Genomic DNA, 21389 nt, shown 5'->3' on the forward strand with positions numbered 1-21389 from the left:
TTTGTCTCCAGTGTTCCATGCAATGTGTAACATAATTTCACCTAAGAATTGAATTTATTTTTAGACCCCATCCGTTTTCCATCAGGACGATGTGATGTCATAAAAGACCATAATTAACACTTAACACTTTATAAGCTAATTGAAGTTGTGTTCCGCCAGGACGGTGCGATGTCTTCAAAGACCATAATTACATCATGGAAAATATAAATCCTTCCAAAAGGATTATGAAGAATTGCAGAGGCATAAATCTGTTCTATTTTACTTGAAAAGGAATAATATGCTATGTGTTCACAGACGTTGGTTAACCCGATAAATATGTTTATTCCAGAGCTTATATCTTACCGGGTACCAGCAGTTTGGTTCCTCCTGTCAAAAGGATCACGGTAGGTAAGATTACATCTGTTCTATGTTACTTGATAAGGAATAATATTCAAAATTTTGATCATCCAATATGCTGATCGTTTCTTCTTTTCCACTAAGATAATTTTTTTTTCAGACATCGGCGGCAGTAATTCAGCCACACGGAAAAACGTTTCTTCTAAAACTATAAAAATATTTATAGTTTTTTGTTTTATAATCATTATTTTTTCCTTTTGTTTGAATAATGTAATAATTAGCTTGAAATATTGTATGTTTTTCAGGTAAAAAGAAGAGCATATAAGGTTACATTAGGTCAACCGCAGCTCTTTCTCCCAGGAAGAAGAAAATGCGTTTGGAGATTTTAGGTACCAAGCGGAAGCTGCGGTATGTCTAGCGTAAAAATTGTTCTTTAAAGAAACGCCTCTCTATGGCAACTCGTTACAGAAATAGAACCTGCTTGGAAGATTCTCTTTCAAGCTTAAATCCCGCTCTCTCTAAATTCATTTTATCACAATCAAAGCTTAGCCCGCGTCAAAAAAAGGGTCGAAGATATAGTCGCGGTGATAAATCTTTGGCACCAGCGTAAAAATTGTTCTTTAAAGAAACGTCTCTCTATGGCAACTCGTTACAGAAATAGAACCTGCTTGGAAGATTCTCTTTCAAGCTTAAATCCCGTTCTCCTAAATTCATTTTATCACAATCAAAGCTTAGCCCGCGTCAAAAAAAGGGTCGAAGATATAGTCGCGCTGATAAATCTTTGGCACTTGCTGTATATAAGGGAGAACCAAAATGTTATCGATTCTTATCTAAAATTTTTGCATTACCTTCGTCTTTGACCCTGAAAAATGAATTAGCTTCAGTATCTCTAAAACCGGGAATGAATCAAAATTTGTTTGAAAATTTAAAAAAAACAGCAGTATCTATGCCGGTTATTAAAAAATACTGCATTTTAATGTTTCGTGAGATGAGTAGGTATATTTCCTCATATTAACTTCAACGTGCTAAGTGAGGTTATCGAAGGATTAGAGGATAAAGGTGATGCAAGAAGGAAAAAATTTGTTGATCATGCTCTAGTCTTAATGATTAAAGGTCTTATCGATCCCTACAAGCAGCCAGTTTTTTTTTCGTTTTCAGAAAGTGGAACTAATTTTTCCGACTTGAAAGAAATTCTTCTAACTGTGGTCTTAAGCCCGTTGCAACCGTCTGCGACCATGGCACTTTTAATAGTAGGGTGGTAAAAGCCTTGCTTGAAGACACTCGCACAAGTTGCCTAAGGTATAAAACAGAATATAGGGGAGGATACTTTATGGTAAATGAAAACATGGTTTTTCCCATATTTGACGCACCTCATCTTTTGAAGTGTGTTCGTAAAATAATCTTTTCGATAAAGACATGATTTTTTATGAGGGGGTAAAAAAGTTAGATTCATGGGACAATTTGGTGACGGCTTACAATTTGGTACCAACTGAATCTTTTAAGAGAATGTACGGAATAATGTATTCTACGTCATTTACAATATTCTAAATATAGAAAGAAATTTCTTAATTATTTTATTTGTCACAATTATAATATATTGTTTTTTTTAATTAATTACTCAACGTCCTAATGAATGTCTTTCAACGCCTTCTTTAAAATGTATTTTGTTCTTCAATATTATTGTATTACTTGTTCTGTGTTCTATATCGTCTTGGCATACATTTGAAATGTGTTTTGTGCTTATATATCCTAGCATTTACTGTTTCTGTGATATCCACATTATTTTTGGATAAACTTATTGACTAAAACATCAAATTGAAATATTTAATCATTTAAAACAATATTAGCGACTCAAATGAATATTTAACCAGATAAAGATTCGGTTTCAGACTTGGTTTACATTTAAAATGTGTTTTGTGCTTATAAATTTATTTGTGTTTCTTGTTTCTGTTATATTAGTGAAATAAAATAAAAATACTTCACAACATGTAACAAAGTTTTTAATTTTTCTGATAAACAGAGAAATTTTAACATTCAATACTGTCGTAGAAAAGCACATAGACACATACAGGCAGCGCCGAAAAGAATGTGCCAAATCAGGACACAAACAACTTTTACTATATTTAAGAAAAAATTATTATAAAAAATGATAATATAAATGTGTGTATGATCAAACGTGTTTTCTTTTTTGAGGCTTTGCTGGTAGCTGGAAACAATATTTTGAGAGACGATTCTTAACAAAATAAATTTTATGTGAATGAGGTTTTTAATAAGTACATTCTAGTCTTACATAACGTAATATTTATTTATTTAGGTTTTATCTCTCAAAAGGGTTGTAATAAACTACCTTCAACTCATAGTATTTAACCCATGATTTTGAATCAATTCTTCGAGTTGATGGTGGTTACATTTACACCCTGTATTGTTTTCAGCTAAACTGCAAAGCTGCACTTCCTATTTAATATTGATATTCTAACCAAAAAGCTAAGCTACAGTACCTAAAGCTAGCTAGCAGTAGAGAACTAAAACACCTATATCGGTAGGGCTATTCCAACCGAAGTTTAGTTAATCAACCTAACCATTTTGGAATATTAACTAAATAATAAGGTTACTTCATCTAAACAGTTATGTTTTTCTAACCAAACACTACAAAATGGTTTAGGTATATAATTTTTATTTTTTGTTTTAATGAGTTTTTATTATTCACAATGTACATTTGTTACGTATAATTTTTTTTATAAAATTCGCGACCGGTTTCGACACGTCCGTGTCATTAACTAGCTATTTTAAAACGTATTTTAAAAGTTTTAAAATAGCTAGTTAATGACATATAAAAAAAATTATACGTAACAAATGTACATTGTGAATAATAAAAACTCATTAAAAACAAAAAATGTCTAGAAATTGTTACATAGTGAATGCCAAAGAAATACAAAAAAATATATATATATATATATAATTTTTAGTTTAGGTAACACAACTTAATACAGAAAGCTGTATCAACCGATTAGTTAAGCTAGAATATCTGAATCGTTAAGGGCCCACTATTCGAATTTCATCCAATTTCCGAGACATTTTTCTTAAAAGTTTGAAGTTTTTAAGCTCTTAAAAAAATATATGTTATTCTTTAAGATAGTATATATTTGTTCCAAAAGCCGAAACGGTAATTATTTGAAATTCCCTCGATAGAAATAAATCGCAAAGTATGCTCCGAAAAATATTATTAACACTTTTATTTCTGTTATTTTACAAGTTATATGTATGAAAAAAATCACAATGCTTCTTTTAATGCTACTCAATAGACCCCAAAAGTAATTTTTGCTATTTTTGAAATACGCCGTGATTTATTAAACATTTTCACAACTGTCGCTTACGCCTATTGCTTTTAAATCATATTTATTATAGCGCGCTCGCTCCGACTTGAAGATTAACCTATCTTTATTTGAAAAGTTCATTCGCCAACTCGAGGGCTTTGGGGGCAGACGTGTCGTTCATCGTTCTATGATCTACAGACGTGCGATTACGTGCAAATATTTGAATTTATAAAGATAATTTTTACGCGTGTAAAGTTTATGAGTTAATAAATATTGTTTTTTCAAAGATGGGAAATACACGAAAGATATCCCGTATTTCAAAGAAAAAATGTTATCTCATAAAATTATATCCTATCTAATAGGTGAGAAGAAAAAAATACAATTTTTGATTTATAAGCTTATATTTATTATAAACGATAATTTACTATAAAAATTAATAATTCATATTTTTATTTATGTATTGTGTAGTAAAAAGTTATTATTTTTTTTTCAGAATAGGTACTTTGGGAAATAAAACTAATTCCAATGCATTAGAAATTACGAGGTAAATTTTTATTAATTTAGTTTTCTTGTTGTCTTGTCTCTTTTCTTGTTCCTATACGATCGTGATTTATTTGCGAATTAACTTTCTACGTACACAAATACACACGTCACTTTAAGCTGGGTCCAGACATGTTCTTTTGTCCGTACCGTACCTCCGTTTCGTACCAGCGTCGCGATCCAAAAACTCTGGACGCATCATCTTTTGTCCGTACCGTACCTCCGTTTCGTATCCGCGTCGCGATCAAGAGCCCGTATCTCCGTAACGTCGCTGCGATCATCGCGTGTCCATTTCCTCCCACCATGTCGTCGACTGCGGAAGTGTTTGAGAATTTGACGATTGCTTGCGCGTCCTTCATTGTTATTCACAATAATATAACGAAAAAAAAACAAAAAAGGCGACGTTGGTGGGAGTTAGAATTGTTCAAAAACAGAGAAAGATGTAAGACGCCGCGAACACGTCCAGACTGGCGCAGACCCGTACCGTATCGCCTTTGAACGGGCCGAAAAACCGACTCGCGATGGATCGGAGCGTACCTCTATCCGTATCGAGATGCCGTACCACCGTACCGTACCGAACGGGCGTCCAAACTAGCGTTCTTGATCGCGACGCTGGTACGAAACGGAGGTACGGTACGGACAAAAGAACATGTCTGGACCGAGCTTTACATCTGCTCCTTAGAGTAATATTACTCTAAGATCTGCTCTAATGATTCACAATGCAACGATGTCCGAAATATAATATAATATGTAATAATAATAAGGGCCACCTGTTTCAAATAACAATACTCGAACGTGGAATCCAGAAAAATAATGAACGGGCCAGCGAAAAAAGCTATTGAAAGTTCTGAAACTGTGGGGAATATAATTTAATAAAATAAAATACTTTTTTGTTTTAAAATCACGATATTTATTAATTTAAGAACCGACTGGTTTCGCTTTACTTAAGCATCATCAGGGTACAAATTAATACTAAACAAGAAGTACATAATGTGTGCATATATATAACAAAATATAGAGGGAGACAACATGATACAAATATAAACAACACAAAGACGGTCATAAAATACATTAACATAAGTGCACAAGTAATGGAAAAACCGCTAGATAATTATGTAGACTAATGGGTTATACGAATAAATCGGGAGAAACAAAACATCAACTGGCAAGGTGGTAAGGAGGTAAGGAGAACTGGGAATTTTTTATGGGTTTATTGGAAACAGACTTAATATTGGACTACTTGATATGTCTAATTGATTATTAAGTATCTGACTTTTGGTTTTTACAGCTTTTTTAATTTCTAGTGCCTCTAAATTGTTTAGTCTGTTACCATGCCCGTTTTTATGTAAGATGTTAGCACCGGTGCTATGACAGAATGTATGATCTTTATCGATCAAATGATTTGCAAATTCGGAAAAACCGTTATTATTGAGGTTTTATTGATGTTTTGTTTTTCCCGATTTATTCGTATAACCCATTAGTCTACATAATTATCTAGCGGTTTTCCATTACTTGTACACTTATGTTAATGTATTTTAAGACCGTCTTTGTGTTGCTTATATTTGTATCATGTTGTCTCCCTCTATAATATATTTGTATCATGTTGTCTCCCTCTATATTTTGTTATATATATGCACACATTATGTACTTCTTGTTTAGTATTAATTTGTACCCTGATGATGCTTAAGTAAAGCGAAACCGGTCGGTTCTTAAATTAATAAATATCGTGGTTTTAAAACAAAAAAGTATTTTATTTTATTAAATATGTCAAACCACAAAGTGATTGCTTTCTACAATAATATAATTTAGTTCAGTGATGTTATTTTTCATGTCGGAAGGAGGCCCTGAAGAAAATAATTTCTCTCAGAGCCTGTGTCATCTTTGAGAATGCTGTATAGAGGGTCTTTTTTGAGGAGGAGGGAGTGAACCTGTCCTGAATGTCAACTGTACAATTTCTACCCAGAATTAACTTTATTGTACGTTTTTTGACTAACCGTACCTTGGTGTTCTATTTTCAATAAACTCTTTAATTATGTTTCAGATGTGAAATCTATACTCCGCTACAGAATGTTTTGCCCAAGTCTTGTAAAGATGCAAAGGCACGGAGGTAATAATAAAATCATTTGAGCCCTTTACTGTTATTTAAAAGGTCACTTGAAGTGCAGTTATAATGAATGATTTTATTTTTTTCTAGCTTCCACGAATAATCTGAAAAGGCATTATCTAAGGATTATACTCTTAAGGAGAATATAGAAAATGTAGAAAGGTGAAACGGATTTAAGATTTTCGATGAAATGATTGTGTTGTGAAATATTTATTTTGTTATTTATTAGTTTATTTTTTTTTACAGTTTTACCGTACGCGGTCTTGTTGTAGAATGGTATATCTAACTGTCATGGAAAGTTTTTTTCTGAGCTTTAAGAGAAAGGTTTCTTAAAGATACTGGAGTTATTCTAGGGCTATGTTAGATTTTTAACATCGATCACCGTAATGCTTGCCTTCCTGAATAAATCTAATTTTATTTAATCATTAACGGCCAAGATATTTTTGACAATGGTGTGTTTTTATCTTTCTGTATTCCAATCATTTAGCTTTGCTTCTAGGGTTGTGCCCCAGTATTGCTTTTTGGAGACTGTAAACGGATCTCTCGGCATTTAATGAAACTGCAGCAGAACAAAGGCTGTTGCTATATTGACGTTCATGGTATGTTTTGCTCAGATTGACGATAAGGTTTCCAGATCCGCATTTCGCTCGAAGCATGTTTAGGGTAATAAGTTTATAGTTTAGGGTTCTTTCACCGTATTTATGGGAACATTTCTGAACCACCAATCTTTCATTTTGAGTGAATCTTGTGTTTGTGATTAAATTATATTTGACAATTTAAACAAATAATATTTAGAGAAGTTAAAAATAAAATTGAAAGTTCACTGAAAGCTTAAACTATTAAAAGTAGTAATTTCATAAAAATGTAAATAAATAGAGCCCCTTTCACATTTTAGAATGTAATTTTATGTTGCTTACATGTTTTATTACTCTTTATAATTATTGAATTGTTTAAATGAATAAATAAATAATTACAAAAAAGTCTTCTGATTTGTAAGTCCTCGGGAAGCACTAAGGATCTTTCTATCTATCTTTATAATATAATAAATTTGATGAGCATAAAAATGTAAACGTGTATATAATTGATATAAATGTACAAAAGTAGATATTACACGTGTATAAATATTATATTGCGCATATTATACAAGATGTCGGGGGTAAAGTGCACAAACTTCGGGAGGTGATTCTAATTGATAGTACAAGTAAAAAAGAAAAAAAAACTTTTTTTGGAATTCCAACGTTTTAAGATAGTTTTCGAGTAAAAAAGTTTAATTTTTTGTATAGAAAAAAAAAACAATTTCTTCTACGGAAAATAAATTTTTGTGGAAAAAATTTGGAAATTCGAATAATTTCCATTTCATTTTTACTTCTTCTAGCATTTAGAATAACCTCCTGAAGTTTGAGCACTTTACCCTCGGACACCCTATAAAGATAACCATATAAAAAAAACCTTATTGATGTAAAAATATATTTATTGATTTTATAAAAGTTATAAATTACTTTTATAAAAGTGATAATAGTATTTTAGTAAAGTAAAGTAATTTTTATACCTATTCAAATAACTTTCGTAAATGTTTTTTGTAAAATTAAAAAAAAAATAATAATTAATTAAATCCGTAATAAAACCCATATTTTGAGAACCATCTTCATTTCGACATCGTTATAATTCGCTCGGTGCTAACTAAAAATGGTTCTGTTTTTCTAAAATTGCAATAGATGTCGGTAATTTAATTTCGTTATTTAAATTATAATCCCCAAAATTATTCCTAATACGAATTCAGACACCTCTGTCGGATTCTTTTAACACTAAATATTGTTTATTTTGAGGGTGTTGCCCAAATCTAAATTCTTCACGCGGAAAGCGGGCCCTTGCTGTCATAAATACAGTTTAGGTAACACAACTAAACACATAAAGCTGTACAAATACTCACTAATGTACTCACTACAAAAAATAAGCGCATCCCCACTCAATTCCAGTAGCGACTCTCTAATCTGCTCGATCAGGAACCTACTGCATTCCATGTCACTGGTTCATGCATCAGTGGTCCTAGCCTGGATACCGGGACACCTCGGTATTACTGGGAATGACATGGCTGATCATATTGCTAAGGAAGCCACTGCCCATGGTCCGTTAAGTGATATCCCTATTCCGGTTAGAGACCATTTCCCTATTCTAAAAATTAAGTACCAACTCCAATGGTCTTCTGAATGGAAAAAATCTTCTCTGATAAAAAAGGTCACCAGTACTCATTAATTCAACCTTCTTTTCCTGTTAAGCCCTGGTTTCACAAATACACTACCATGCCTAAAAAATATATTTCTTCCTTAACCCGAATGCGGCTGGGTCACATTTGTTGTCTTAGCCATCTTGCCAGGTTCCACATAGTCAGTTCGCCGTACTGTGATTGTGGGTCAGAGGATACTCTGGACCATAATTTTTTTGAGTGTCCTATCAATGACCAATTTCCAAACTTCATGCATGAATTGGTAAAACTTGATATTAAATTGCCTACCAGTATTCCCTGCCTTCTTAGTTTAAACACTCCTGAAATTTACCATTTGTTGGCAAAATTTATTTATAAAAATGGCTTTAATATCTGACCATAATAATAAATATAAACCAAATTTCTTTCACTTTCATTTGTATTCACTTGTTCAGGTTCCTATTTTCATCTATTTTTACTAATCCCAACTCTGCATATTTTGACTGAGTTAAAACACTATTCTTTATGCATTTGTATATTTTTCTTGATTCTTTTATTGTATTTGTTTATATTCATATCATAGAACTGTTTTAAAAAAAAGTAATGCTTCTAATTTTGGAAAAATCTGTTCTTTTAAATAACAAAAAATGCCCACTACTATTGTGCACAGGTTCCTATTTTTATAATTTTGTAATTACCCATTATTACCAGCTCTGTATTGTTTTTGTTAAGTTATGTTTATGTTACACCCATGTTATGTTTATGGTAGGTTTATGTTTATGATATGTTATGTTCATGTTATGTGCATGTTATGTTATGATATGTTTATGTTATGTTCATAGTATGTTTGTGTTATGTTTATCTTTATGTTTTATAATCACATTTGTTTACTCCCATATGCTGTGTTTGTTTATAAGATTGCCAATTTCATAATTCTAATTTTAAAAAACGCTACTAATTTTAGAAAAATCTTTGGTTTAATAATGAAAAGCGCCCACTTATATTGTACACAGGTTCCTATTTTTATAATTTTGTGATAATCTACTGTTACCAGCTCTGTACCGTTTATGTTAAGTATGTTATGTTATGCTTATGTTATGTTTATATTTTATTTATGTTATGTTTATGTTATGTTTGGTTTATTTATGTTACGTTATGTTATGTTATGTTGTTTTATCAATGTTGTTTTGTCAATCATGTCAATTTTATCCTGTAATTTGTTGTATTTATTAATAAGAAAAATGTTGTAATGTATGGCCAAGATCACTCTTAATGGGTGAAAGCCAATATAAAGAATAAAAAAAAAGCAGTCTCTACCGATTAGTTTAGCTAGAATGTCTGAATCGTTAAGCTGTCAAAAATAAACTGCTGTTTAGCAAACAGTAGCTAAAAGTTAGGCAGTCACCACAGCAACTAAACTGTTTAGTAGATAATTTGTCAAAAATAAACTGCTGTTTAGCAAACAGTAGCTAAAAGTTAGGCAGTCACCACAGCAACTAAACTGTTTAGTAGATAATTACTGAAAATTTTGTAAATAGTACCTAAACATTTCTTTCAGTGTACTATCCCATTGTACATTGTAATACTTATTTAGTTTACAGTAGAATGTTATTGTTACCACCTCTAAGTGTACTGCTCCGCTGTAATTTTATTTTGAATGAGTGTTATTTTTTTCAATGTATTTATTTTTTCAATCTATGTATTCAATGTATTTTTAAATTTTTTTTCAATGTATTTATTTGTTTCAAATGTAGTGTTATTTTTTGAAATAATTTGGCAGGTTTTTATTTTCAATATTAGGGTCCGGGGAGTTGACCTTACGGGAGAGATGGCCCGGATCCGTAATTTCAAATCCTAATCACAAGTGACGACGCATGTACGTTAGTATGACTCGCCGTGGTGACAATATCGAACGTTTGCATATTTCATCACCAGAAAACACGCTAAAAGTGAGTAGTAAAATGTTTTATTATCTGCTACATCATTTTATTTACAAACCTACCAATTAGGTTATAGGTTTCTTGTTTACTATATATTTTTGTAAGGAAGTGTGTTTTGCACATATAGGTATTAATGAAGCTACATTTGTTGAAGTGTTTTACTTAACAATTGGGAGCGTCGTCATTATGTGTGGCTCAGGTTTTTGGTGTAACCATCTAACCCTTACATTCGGGTGAGACGGCCATCTCTTTAAGGGTGTGAGGGCCATGTGTAAATACGGCGTCCTTTTTACAATTACTGAATGTTGGTCTTCGAGGCAACTGGACGGAGAAGCAGTTACGATGTATAATATATGCGAAGAGAACCACTCCAAAACTGAAAAGACCGAAGACTTGATACCGCGTAAGTTGTGTTCCAATAAGTTGCATAAACATTGCGCAGATTTTTCTCACATGCGCCAATCCACGTGGCCGTAGAACGTTAACAAATTATTATTTTTCTCATATTAATTATTATTTTGTCGCCACAGTAAAGAAAAATTATAATTGGGTAAGAACATCTCTACCAGATGCTCCTGGAGAGATTAATTGTAAAGCTGCAGATCTCAACACAGCAATGCCCTAGGCCTAGTACAATGAACGGCTTTTGTTTTTGTTGTATTACACTACTTCTTGAATAAATTGTAAAGCTGCACATCTCAACACAGCAATGCCCTAGTACAGGGGCAGGGGCAACCTGCGGCTCGCGAGCTACATGCGGCTCTTTGGATGTGAAACTGCGGCTATTTAGTTCCATACGCAAATATTATTTATTTTATCAAAAAAAAACATTTAAAAATCATTCTGGATCGATGAACGATCTTAAATAAAATCGTTTCAATAGCAACTGATGTAGCCGGAAGTATGACGTTAAAAAATAAAGGGGTAACAACGATTCTTCAGCACGAAATTTTTACCTTTCACTGCATATTACACCAAGAAGCGCTTTGTGCTCAAAAATTTGCGGCCGAAATAGTTGAGGTCATGAAATTGGTAATTAAGATTGTTAATAGCATCTTATCAAAAGCACTCTACCATCGTCAGCTTAAAAAATTCTTAAACGAAATGGAGACTCAGTATTCCGACCTCCTTCACAATGAAGTGCGATGGCTTTCCAAAGGTAAGGTGTTGAAACGTTTTGCTTTGTGCTTGAATGAAATAAATACATTCCTCAACGAAAAAAGCATTAATTACCTTGAATTAGACAACGACAAATGGTTGCTAATCCACATTGAGCCATTTGGAGTTGATACTGGATCTGGATTTGAAAAGTAAAGCATTGTGGAGTGGAAAATTTACAGAGTTGAAAAGCAAGTTAAAAGAGTTGAAAATCCAAAAATGTATGTACGTAACGCAACAAAAGTGAACAGTTTTAAAAGAAATGCCACGAGTTGAGGCACTTACATTAAACTTATGGAATAATCTACCAGATTGCTACAGTGAGGTGAAAAAGTTGGCATTTGGAGTGCTGACTATTTTCGGATCGACATATTTGTGCGAGCAAGTGTTCTCTTGCATGCATATAATCAAAAGTAAAGTATGAAGCCAACTAACAAATGAAAATTTAGAGTCGTGTTTGAAACTTAAAACAAGAAGTTATGAGCCAAATTTATCCAAATCGTCTAAAACCATGCAAAGCCAACGCTCCAATTGAATTGGTTTGTTCAATTGTATGTTATGGAAGTACAAGTTAGTGTTGTAAGTAAATGTTTTAATTTTTTTCCTTAAATAATAAGTAATTACCTAAAAATACCAAATATTATCTAATTTGTTGTGAAAAATACTACTTATTTATGAATAAATAGATATTTTTTCTAACAAATAAATAGATTAGTTTTTTTATGAAAAAAATTATTTAAGCAATGCTATTTTATTGTTGGCAAGAAAAAATTTTGTGGCTCTTTAAAAACTTTGAAATTTTGTAAATTGTAATTTTGAACTATTCCGACTCAAAAGGTTGCCGACTCCTGCCCTAGTACAATGAACGGCTTATGGTTTAGTTGTATTACACTACTTCTTGAATAAATAAATATACAAAACAAGGGAGGGTGACAACAGATACACCACGGTTGGACTTTTCTGGAATAGAAGAGACGATCGAATAATTAAAACGTATCATGTTATTAATGAAATACATTAGAAATAAGAAAATGAAAGCAGATCATACACTTTGTAATTTGGTATCAGGAATCCGTTGCATCAAACTACTCAGCCACTAGTCGAACCTACTCGTACATAGAAGTACCTACGTAAAGCGTGTATTATAGTATTATTGTGAGTGCAGTGTTACCTTTGTGTAAGGCGAGTGAGCACTCCTTTAGACGTAAAATGAGCCCTCGTTTTTTCCTCTCTGTACCTGGAAAACAGAATAAGGCGGGCTCACTTGATGCAGAATTACATTTCAAACACCTTCAAAATAACGTGGCGCGCGGTAGATAGTTAAATTAAACTATACGAAATAATCGTACTGCACGCTACTGTCATATGAACTGTATTATGCTCCAGTTATAAAACTCTTAGTTCTTAAAACTCTGAAATACATTCATAAAAATCATAGAATAAAAAATCACATTAGATATGGCTTCCATACACATAAGAATAGAAAGCAATGTCACTACTGACTTAGTACCTTTAGATTATAGACCATTTAGCACGCAGTCTATCTTTTTCGTTATATATATATATATTTCCAGAACTAACTTCAACTATATACCGTGCATTAGATAAAAAAAATAAATGCCTTGGCATTTTCATTGATTTACGTAAGGCTTTTGATAGTATCTCCCATACAAAACTAATTAATAAATTAAATGATATCGGTATTATTGGTAAGGTAAGGTATTGGCTGCAAAGCTATCTAACTCAAAGAAACCAAAAAGTAAAACTTAATAACTCACTTAGCGTAGATGAAACTTTAGAATTTGGAATTCCCCAAGGGACTGTTATTGGACCAATTTTATTTATAATTTACGTTAACCATATGTTTAAATTATCACTTAATGGTAAACTTATATCCTTTGCTGACGACACTGCAATAATTATCGAAAAAAAGACATGGAACGAAATTACCAATGCAGCGAATCAGGATATGAAGGTTATAAAAAATTGGTTCGATGGCAATTTATTATCACTTAACACAGAAAAAACATATTGTATTCCTTTCACTCTACAAGAAGATGTGCCAAATAACCTAATTAACATAACAATTCATTCTAAAAACTGTGTAAATGACGGTACATGTAATACGAACTGCGCGAAACTAAATCATAAATCCAATATAAAATATCTTGGTATCTTAATAGATAAAAATGTTAAATGGAAAGACCATATTAATCTCACTGTTGAAAGAATAAGAAAACTTATCTATATTTTCTATAATATACGAAATATTTTAAATAAGAAAACTATCAAAATTGTCTATTATGCATTAATTCAGTCCTTATTGCAGTACGGGATTATTGGGTGGGGAGGGGCTTTTAAGGCTTCTTTACAGCCCATAATTACAATTCAAAGAATAATTATAAAAATCATCCTTAGAAAACCATATGACTCCTACTTTAGAGATATTTCAGGAATTTAATGTACCATCTATAACAGAATTGTATAAGAGAATCGCCTTATATCAAATTTATAAAGAATATTTTATTTATAAAATTCACCCCTCAGATAGCATAAGCAATAGATTCAAAACAAATGGCTTAATAGCCATTCCTATGCTTAGAACGACCACGGCTCAGCACCACTATTCGTATTTAGGTGTGAGATGGTACAATATATTATTGTCCAAAAATAAAATTAGTGTAACCGAAACTGTGAATTATGAACAATTCAAAAAGTTAATTAAGTCCCTAAAATTGGATAGTGATATATTGTACCCCTAATTTTCTTACACTTACTCAATCTGTAAAAAATATATATTAATTTGATTGTCTTTAAAAAAAAACTACTTTTCTAAATTTTTCTTGATATATTGTACCCTTAATTTCCTCACGCTTACTTAATCTGTAAAAAGATGAATTATTTTAATTATCTTTAAAAATTCAATTTTCTAATTTGTGTACCTATGTTAATATTATGTTTGTATTTATTTCAAAAGTTTTTGATTATTGTTTAAAAAATCATTAGAACTAAATGTAAAGACTCCTCCCATAAACACGAGCTCCTGGAGCTCAACTTATGGAGAAATAGAATAATAATGAACAAATTATTTATAAGTCTGCATATTGTTATCATTTATAATGTTAAATAATAAAAAAAAAAAAAAAAAATATATATATATATATATATATATATATATATATATATATATATATATATATATATATGTTTGTACAGCGTCCTTGACGTAATTTTGCACAAAGAACGCTATAAAAATCATCCAAATATTATTATTATTAATAATAATATGGTGAAATAGAGTTCTGCATATGAAATCTAAGCGGAGAATCGTCAGAATTTTAAATCACAAAATACGCCCACATGGTATTTCTATTCTTCTTTATTCTACAAGTAAAAACAAAAGTGATTTATATATATACAAAATAAGAAAAAAGTGTTATTTTAACTTCTCAAAATTACACCACATTATTTCAAACAGACACCAGTTTTATTGGTCCTAAATTCAAAAGACCAACAAAATATCACTCTTGAAAAGAAGTAAAATTGTGGCTGAACGACGCACACTGGGGCCAAATACTAGAAGTTGATACAATAAACAAAACAAAAAAATCAAGTATGCGATGTCGCTTTATTTTTTTTGAAGTACTTCGATAGTTATTATAAAGCAGGTAGACACCCTTGACCATACCCTTCTACCTGTGACACCTGTGACACCGTGCAGATAATACGCCGCTTACAAGTGACAGCATAAACCTTAAGTTCAAGAATTTATTCCGGAAGACACCTATTACAAATCCCAAAAGTGATTTTGAAACCATTATCTTCAGATTTATCTTATTATTTCACATTATATTTTGAACATTATCAATTATTTTGATAGATAAAATTGTATATCAAATATATACAAATAGTCGTGAATTAAAAAAAAAATAATATTCTTTTAGAGATTAGTTGAGCTCCGGACACCTCCGAGCTTTCATTCAAACACTTTTAGGACCAGTTACTATTGTTATTTACGAATCACTTTCAAAATTTTGCACATATGTACACTTTTTGAAGTAATGAATTATTTTAATGTGATCGGTAGCTATAATTACATGAACAGATTTTTTAATAACTCGGGATCAGACAATTTAATATCATGTTAGTTACAAAACCTGTTAGAAAAGAGATTTATTTCAAAATAATCGTTACCGACTTTCAATTTCCAATTTTTGGTAAAGTGGTAAAGTGCAACTCAAAGATAAAACATCATGGTCTCCCTTTCTAAAACTGTTTATACCACATGTCTGGTCATTATAGAAAAAAGATAGGTACAACGCGTTTCCTGAGACATGAAGTCGTTTCAGTTGGTGACAGATATAGCACGGTCGGTGGTCAAACGCGGTGGTCTCGGTCCCCGAAAATTACCTTTGATCGGAGTTCAAAACGAATTAAACGACAAAAGACTCTGGATTTGATTCTGCTCCTCTAACTGAATTGGTATATGCCACACAAATGGAACTTGGAGCTATAGGACAGACAGGGGCGTTTATAGCAATCACTGATATTTTATCGGATTCATCAAGTCCAGGTAAATATTTAAAAGCTTATAGAAATTCTCTTAAGACTTTTGGAAGGAGCTGGAGGATCGAAAAAGCAAGGGAAAAAATAATTTAATTAAGAAATATATCAACAATAGACCTAAAATTATAACCAATATACCAAAAAACTTATAACCGCGCCACGTTACATCTTCTACCCGAACGTCAGGGGACTTCGGACTAAACTCAGTGACTTTAGAACTAATGCACCCACCATCACACAGGACATTCTCTGAGACCTTGCTGGAACCATCGATATACTAAGCGGAGCTCGGTCTACCTAACCACAGTATCTACCGAGTTGACCGAAATCGGAACACCAGCTCCAAATCAAGAGAAGGAGGCGTCCTGATAGCAGTAAATAAAAAAAATCATCGAAATTATTTAAAAAAAAAAACAATGATGTTGAGCAAATTTTTGTAATGTTAAACGATAAATCCAAAAAAACTATCATCGGATGTGTATATATTCCACCAAATTCTAATATAATAATGCATAAAAATCACTATGTAGATTTTGAGCTACTCAAATATAACTCCCCTAATCACAATATTATAATTTGCGGTGATTTTAACCTACCCAATTGTAAATTTAATGATTTGGATTACTTACCATTAACGGCGTGCGAGAGAGAAATCTTAGATATGTCGAATTATTTAGGTGTATTTCAATGTAACAATGTGCCGAATTGCAGTAATCGGATACTTGATTTAATTTTTTCTACTGATGAGGATATAGTCTATGAGTCAGCTGAATCCTTTGACCTAATTGATAATCACCACCCTCCACTTACAATAATAGTACCTAATACAATAGAGTGTGACCACCTAATTAAAAATTGTAGTCGTAATTTCATTAATGCTAATTACCAGGACATTAATCATGCACTTAACAAAGTAAATTGGTCTGTTCTCAAGGAAGGTGATCTCAACTATAGCGTAGAACTATTTTACTCTCAACTGAATAGTATCATTTCCGACACGATTCCTCTAATTCATCAGTACGAAAGTATCTGATATGGTTCAGCAAAGAATTAATTCAGTTAACCTTTTAATTACTAGGAGACCAAATTTGGCCCCAAACATCATACGAATTTGGGTTCCTGATATTTAAAGGATTAATTGTTATTAAAAAAGAAACACATACAAAATATAAAGAACACAGAACAATTTCTAACTATATGGAATTCAACAATATTAGAAGAGATTGCAAAAAAATGACAAAAAGATGTTATAAAAATTACATTAATTCGGTTGAGAACACGATACTTCATGATGTAAAATACTTTTGGAAATACACAAAATCAATGAAAAACAATGATGCCTGTATTTCTTGTAATATACGTTACAGACAAAGCAGCTCCAGTAAAATTTATGAAATTGTAAACATGTTTGCTGATTACTTTAAAGACGTGTATGAACCTGATTTCCAGATGATTTAATTCTGTACTTCAATTCGGATATAAATTTACACTTATCTCAAATACACATTGATATTGAAGAAATTATAGTCTACATTAAATCACTTGAACCCAAAACAAGCTCAGGACCTGATAAGATTCCTTCCATCTTACTAAAGAATTGTGTCCAAATTTTATCTGTTCCGCTTAATATACTGTTTAATAAGTCACTCTCCACTGGATACTTTCCACAAATATGAAAACTTAGCTACCTAAATCCTGTATTTAAAAGTGGTGATAAATCTTTCGTTGAAAATTATCGGCCCATCTGTATTCAATCGTCTATCCCTAAACTTTTTGAGAAATCGATTCTTAAGAAAATCAGCTTCTTTGTAAACTCTTGTATTGCAACTTGTCAACACGGCTTCATCTCAGGCAAATCAACTTTGACTAACCTAACATGATAGCACAGTCAATGAAGGGAAAAAAAGACCCAATGTCGGAACTAATTCCCCGGAAACTGATTTTTTCACAGATGTTAGAAGACCTTTAGACATGTATTTTTACAAGTCCCTGACTTTCTCCCTTGTGCTTCCTTCCCCACCCCCTCTTGAATATATTTTTCAAAGCCTTTCGGAATACGCTAATATCTCCTTAATGGATGTTTTATTAAATCAGATTATTTTTTTTTTTAGTTTTAAATTAGTTATTCTAAAAAATTGTATTCTTTCATTTTTGCGAGAAAAGCTATACAATCTCTACAATTTATTAGTAAAAGAAAAATATCAGTTTTTAAAATAGTATTTCAGAATATATTTGCACATAACTTTTTTCTGAGCCTGTTAACGAAAAAAAATAAATCAATAAAACTTGTAGACAATATTGTTAACTATAAAAAATGTATATAATGATGGGTTTTAATTTATAATAAGGCACGTAGGCTGTTAATAAAGAGCACGGCGCGCGGCGGCTCGAACGCGCAGCGGTTCGCGGCGCAGCGAGAAATTACTAAAACCTAAGGGAAGTAATGATTAATTCATGTGTTTGCTTTTTTTATAACAAATTCGTCTAACGTTGAAGAGTTTTATTATTATTTACCAGTTTTAGTTCGGAGGGGAGGAGAGTAATATAAATATTTTCCCCTGCCCAATGAAGCGCTTTCATTATCCACCAACTGCCGTGGCCCGGTCTGGCTAAACAGTCATATTATGTTGTATGATTGTTTGTTACTTATTATTTAAATAAAGTTATGTGGGAAATTTATGGGAATCAGTTTACGCGTCCTCAACAGTAACCCACATGCTCCATGGACATGAATATTCTCGGGCAAACAGAGCCTACACTTTAACAGCAGCGTCTCTTGTCCACGTAATGAGAGAAGAATACCGAGATATTGATGGGAAATTAAGACAAATAGAAAATATGTATCAAGATTTAGTTACGTGGAAAAAAGATATGGAGGAGGTTAATAATGATGACAATCTAAAAGAGACGATTCCATATATACTGAAGCAAGTGAAGACAGGATTAAGGAATCATCGAGTAGGACTGCCAAGTTGTGGCTTTACCTTCTACATTGCATCGACCTCATGCTTAGATTTATATTTGCAGAGAAGTCTGGGAATCGGAAAATGCACCTAAATACTATTGTTGATATGCTTCCATTTTTCCACCCGGCAGAACATTTACCATACGCAAAATCAGCACATATGTACGTTCAAAGTATGTTGCAACTCGAATCAAGAATAACTAAAGAAGAATATAAACTATTCACTGAAAATGGGTACTTTACAATAAGAAGAAGCGACAGATATTGGTCGGGTACGTGGACGGACATGATCATCGAGCAGTGTCTCATGCGACCAATGAAGTCAGTAGGAGGTTTGACACTTGGGCGCGGAATCTCTGACAGCGCTTTGTCAAAGTGGAAACTTGGAACCACTTACTGCGTGAAAGTGCAAGAGAGCATTGAAGAATTCATCGGTGTAGAATTTAATTTTATTGAACAGCATGTTGAGCTGCGCGAATCACGGAAGAAAAGGGATGAGCTAGATACAGGAAAATATACATCATGGCTAAGACAGCACAGCCCGTTCAGCAAGCTCTCGGGGGAGCTGGTGTCTTTATCTTCAGGGTTTATTTCAGATAATAGTGTCAATTGTGATAACGCTTATGAAGTGAGCCTGGCAGCTATGCAAAAAATGAAAGGATGTCATTTTGGAGATATACGACTGAAAAGGAAAGACATGGTGACTACCCAGCAAGATTCAAATCCGCAACTGTTAGGACGAGACAAGTTGCAGTAAACCCCCAGTAGCTATTTAACAGAATACTGTGCATTAGTGATAGTCCTAGCAAGCTTTAGACCTACTTAGGATATGAATTGGCTTCAAGACCCCTTCTATTTTTGATGAAGTCTCCCTTCTTAAAGGAACAAAATCATGTATGGCGAAAGTATTTAGCGAAAGTATTCATGACGAAGTTGATTTGGAAAATGCTGCAATAGTCATCGATGGAGGATACTTCCTACACTCTGTTGTTTGGCAAACTTAAACTACTTACGGAAACATCATTAAATCATACTCAAGTTTCGCCCATACTAAATTTGGCAAACATTCTATTGTCGTTTTTGATGGATACCTTGAAGAACCAACTATAAAATATGAAGAGCAAATACGTAGGTCGGCTAACAACTCATCGTGCGATATTGAATTAAACTTCACTACACGTTGTTTGACTAAGAAGGAAGTTTTCTTATCTAATAAGAATAACAACAAAAATAATGATTGAAGCACCGTGTCATGAATTTAGTGAATCTGGTTTGAAAACTGTCACGGCCGCAGGTGATGCCGATATTGACATTGTACTAACCGGCATCGAACAACTCAACATCTTCTCACAAGTGATTGTTGTTGGCAAGGATAGTGATCTTTTGGTATTACTTGTAAGTCTTGCTCCTGAAGGAAAATCTATTTTTTTCTGTAAAGATGTTGGTGGAAAGGCCCCTTCAAGAACTTTCTGCATCATAGAGAAACCTATAATGTTACATAAAGATATTCGAAAACACATGCTATTTACCCATGCCATTACGGGCTGTGATACGACCTCATCTGTATATGGGTTAGAAAAGATAAAAGCTGTTGATATGATGAAAAACAATCTCGAAGCAAAACGCGCAGCTGAGGCATTTCTGGAAAAAGATGCAACCGAAGAGAACTTGTTGCGAAATGGAGAATAATTCGCTCTCGCCATGTATGGTCTTGGTAGCTACTCTAATTGAAACGAAGCTCGATATTATAAGTTTACCAGACTAACGACAAAATCAGCTTTTAAATCTTAATTTGACTTGGCAAAACTACCACCGACTTCAGAATCGTGTCTTCAACATTTGTTGGGAGTTTATTTGCAAGTACAGTTTTGGTTAGGAAACAAACTAAACCCTATAAACTGGGGATGGAGGTATGAAAATGTAAATGAAAATGGTGGAAAGAAGAAATTTTTGAAACCATTTTCTCCTGATGACCTTCTTTCTCTGGTGTCCTGTTCCTGCAAGTCTGGATGTGGAAATTACTGTGGCTGCAGAAAATCTGGATTTACGTACTCTGCCATGCTACAACCGTAACGGATTATCATGTCTGAACACATCCCAGTATGACGAAGAAATGGAAGACTCTCTTGACTAGAAAATTATTTGAATATTTGCCTAATTTTGTCACAGATAATATTGATAAGTATATAATATAATTTACAAACCGTTTGGTCATTATAATATTTTTAAGGTATATTTTAAGAAGCTTGTTTGAAAGTGAATC

At 32.6% G+C, this 21389-nt stretch overlaps 1 protein-coding gene and 1 long non-coding RNA gene across 2 annotated transcripts in view; one reads left to right on the forward strand and one right to left on the reverse strand.

Annotated features, from left to right (window-relative positions):
* Positions 1-21389, reverse strand: part of LOC149425722 (gonadotropin-releasing hormone receptor-like) — a 627687-nt gene that overhangs the window by 126980 nt on the left and 479318 nt on the right. The window lies entirely within an intron of this gene.
* Positions 6176-7201, forward strand: LOC149425724 (uncharacterized). Its single transcript, XR_016304203.1, has 3 exons — positions 6176-6297; positions 6385-6456; positions 6794-7201. It is a non-coding gene; the product is annotated as an uncharacterized LOC149425724 (long non-coding RNA).

Source organism: Hesperophylax consimilis, chromosome 2 (assembly GCF_061612785.1).
Source record: "Hesperophylax consimilis isolate HC1 chromosome 2, BYU_Hcon_1.0, whole genome shotgun sequence".
Lineage (NCBI taxonomy): Eukaryota > Metazoa > Arthropoda > Insecta > Trichoptera > Limnephilidae > Hesperophylax > Hesperophylax consimilis.